Source organism: Magnolia sinica, chromosome 8, assembly GCF_029962835.1.
Source record: "Magnolia sinica isolate HGM2019 chromosome 8, MsV1, whole genome shotgun sequence".
Classification (NCBI taxonomy): Eukaryota; Viridiplantae; Streptophyta; class Magnoliopsida; order Magnoliales; family Magnoliaceae; genus Magnolia; species Magnolia sinica.
In genome coordinates, this window is record NC_080580.1 from 28631143 (window position 1) to 28635381 (window position 4239).

Here is a 4239-nt window from a genome sequence, read left to right on the forward strand (position 1 = left end):
ACGTGCAGAAGACAGCGTTCAGAACTAGCTTTGGGCACTACGAGTTCCTTATGATGTCGTTTGGACTCACAAATGCATCCGCCGTGTTCATGGACCTGATGAACCGGGTGTTTTGGCCGTATCTGTACTGATTCGTCATCATATTTATAGATGACATCCTGATTTACTCCAAGAGTCGGGAGGATCACAAGGAGCACCTGCGAACAGTCTTTAATACCCTCAGGAAGAACCAGTTATTTGCCCAATATAAGAAGTGCAACTTCTGAAAAGAAGAGGTCAAGTTCCTGGGACATGTGGTGTCCAAGGAAGGAATAGCTGTGGACCTTGCTAAGGTGACCGCAGTTCAGGACTGGGAGCAGCCCGGTTCGGTTACAGAAGTGAGGAGTTTTCTGAGACTTGCTGGCTACTACCGTCAATTCATTAGGGACTTTTCCAAGATAGCCAGACCGTTGTCTCTGCTCACTCGGAAGGATCTCAAGTTTGCATGGAATGAGAAGGCGGAAGCAGCCTTTCAAGAACTGAAGGACAAGTTAACGTTCGCACCCGTGCTAGTATTGCCAGAGTAGGGGGTCAGATATACCATTTACACCGACGCCTCTCGTGTTAGTTTGAGTTATGTCCTTATACAGAAGGACAAAGTGATTACTTATGCCTCGCGACAATTGAGGAAGCACGAGGAAAACTATCCTACACATGACCTAGAGTTAGCGGTCATCATCTTTGCATTGAAGCTCTGGAGACATTACCTCTATGGATAGGAGTTTGAACTCTTTTGCGACCACAAGATCCTCAAGTACATATTTACGCAGAGGGATCTGAATATGAGGCAATGACGATGGATGGAAACCTTGAAAGACTTCAAGTTCGAGATCTCCTACCATCCTGACAAGGCTAACCTTGTGGCAGATGCGTTGAGCCGTAAGAAGACAATAACACTTGCGCCTCCGCTAATGATAGACGAGTGGAACATGGTAGAATTTGTGCGGGACTTCGAGCAGAATATTATGGTAGAGGAGCCATTCGAGAGCGTCGCACATATTCGTGTACAGCCACTTATCGATGACCGCATTATTGTGACTCAGGGGGAAGATGAATGGTTAGTTGAGTTGAGAAAGCGAGCTAGTGAGGATGAGGAATCCGAATGGAGAGTTGGTATAGATGGGGGTTTACGTTATCATGGCCGCCTATGCGTCCCAAATCTTCATGACTTAAGAAGGGAAGTTCTCGAAGCTGCTCACAATTTGAAGATGGTGATGCATCCTGGTAGTACAAAAATGTATCGGGATATGAAGCGCTCGTACTGGTGGGAGAATATAAAGGCCCACATAGCAAACTATGTATCCCATTGTCTCACATGCCAGCAGGTCAAGGCTGAACATCACCGACCTCCTGGACTGCTTCAGCCCATGCCCATAGCTGAATGGAAATGGGATTTCACCTCTATAGATTTCATCTCAGGGTTACCGAAGATGAGGAAGGGGCATGACTCCATTTGGGTGATCGTGAACCGGTTAACAAAATCAGCTCATTTCCTCTTGATTAGAGTCTCAAACTCCACAGACGAGTTCGTCAGGCTATACATCAAGGAGATAGTACGTCTACATGGAGTGCCTATGGAGATCATGTTGAATCAAGACACACGATTCACATCTATCTTCTCGACTCGTATCGAGGAAGCAATGGGTGTGAAACTGAAGTTCAGTACTGCGTTCCACTCACGGACGGAACGAGTGAATCAGGTGTTGGAAGATATGATGCGAGCTTGTGTGCTTGATTTCAAGGACAGTTGGGATGACTGTCTTCCCTATGCAGAGTTCGCTTATAACAACAGCTTTTAAGCGAGTATTGGCATGGCCCCCTACGAAGCACTGTATGGGCATCCATGTAGAGCACTGCATTGCTGGGCAGAGGTTGGCAAGAAGAGTTTGATTGGCCCAGAGTTAGTAAGGCGACCTAAGAGAAGATCGACATTATCAGGCGTCGACTTCTTGCAGCACAGAGTAGACAGAAGAGTTACGCATATACGAGGCGGCAACCGTTAAGTTTGAGGTCGGGGACCATGTATTCCTCAAGGTTTTCCCGATGAAGGAAGTCCTCCAGTTTGGAAAGAAGGGGAAACTCACACCATGATTCATTGGCCCATTCCAGATAATAGATCGAGTGGGTGTGGTAGCGTACCACCTTGCTTTGCCCACACCACCTGCAGGTGTGCACAACGTATTTCATGTATCGATGCTGAAGAAATATGTTCCTGACCCTTCCCATGTTATCAAATAGGAGTAGGTACAATTAAGTGAAAATGCCACTTACGTACTGCGACCGACGCGTATCTTAAACAAGAAGGACCAGGTGATGCATAGCAAGGTTATCCCGCTTTTGAAGGTACCATGGACGCACCACACTAGGAAGAGGCTACTTGGGAAACAGAAGCCGAGGTCTACAAGAACTACCCTCAGATTTTCGAGGAGTACAAAAAGGTACTAATTTCAAGGATAAAATTTTTCTTTAAGGCGGGAGATTGTAACGTCTCGAAAAAATCCGTACAAAGACCCAAGTACCACCTCAGGCAGAAATCACTAAGGACCGAATCCTTTAAAAATTAGACGAAAATTAATTAAGTGTTAAACTGAATTAATTAGTAGATTAGCTTGAACTGCTTTCTATACAAACTGCAAGACCCAAAACCAGTAGAATTACTAACTCTACATTTCATAAAAACCTAAGATCAATCTCAAAACCCAGTTGCTCTCAGGAGCATCTTGAAACTCCGTATCGGACCTGGATCGTGCGTCGAAAGTCTGATTAACGCGAAACTATACGGTTATGACAGCCTTACTAGACTTGACAACCATCTCGGGAATCAAGTCCAAATATTATACAGAAACGCACAACTTGAGCCCGAAGTGAAGTGTGTGAGAAACACGAATATCTTCAGAAAATAGACTCAAACTTAAGTGAATTGGGCCGTTCGCTTACAGGCCAAAAATAAGGTTTTAGACCATCAGATTCTGACCCAACTACACCTTTGGATCAGGAAAATTTCCTTACACATGTCAGTGCACTTGTGGCCCTAATCAAGTGACGATAGCCGTTGAACTGAAACTGATCCTCCATGGTCGATCTACAAACCTGATCAAACCAAAACTTTAACCTAGCATAGATCCATTACCAGAGAACTTTCTCCAGACCATATGCAGGAAATGGACCTCCAGATGAGCTCAGTTGGCCTTAAACAGATAATTTTTTGCTATAACTTAAGTATATCATGGCCCTAGGGCCATTGACATCAGTTCTGAGCCTATATAAGGGCCTTAACCCACCCATCTCTCATTCCATATGAAATTCCTAACCCTAGGAGAGAAGAGAGAAAAGAGAAGGAAAGAGTGAGGAGAAGAGAGAGAGAGTGAGAGATAATTACTGGGATTCGTTCCCACCGCTCCACGTGCTGAATCATCCCTCTTGTATCGCTATACCGTCGAATTCGAAACCATTTTTGGGTAAAAAATCCTAACCCTAATCTATTTTAGGTATCCAAATAAGTAGATTAGTGAAATAGCTAACATATTTCATGATTTAGGTAGCCGTTGTGCCGTAGATAAAGGCGTAGTGTTCGAACTGAGTTCGATACGAGTTTACCGACGGAAGGCGTAGACTATAAATGTTTAGGTTATGGTTTACAAGGCTTTCAATGTCAGTTAATGATTTATGGCTGACTTGATTGCTATCACATATGCTTAGATGCGATGTTTTCCATGTATTACATATTTATTTATATGAACTATGTTGAAAGTAATGCATTTATGTGTTTGTTGAAATGTTTGTATGAATATAGAATTATGATTTATACTTGCCATGATTGTTGTTTAGGAATACATGATTGTTGTACGTGTGGCAACTCAATTGTGAAAGGATTTGCTATAATATACGTTATAACTAATTTATTACATATATGTTGATATGTGTAGTGTAAGTGTTTGATAAAATGCCTGAATGAGAAAATGCTTGTTGAAATGTATTTAATGAGGGTGTTGAGATAGGATTCTCAATTACCTTATCTATAGCTGCAGTTTTCGTTATGTAACCTCTCTTACTATTACGTGCTTTATGGATGAAATGACTATGTATGACAACATGTGCATCATGTGCTTGTTGAAATGCTCAAATGGGATTTATATTTAAATTGGTTGTCACATGCTGCTTGGACTATCACATATGAATGCCTATTGTGTTTGAGTATAA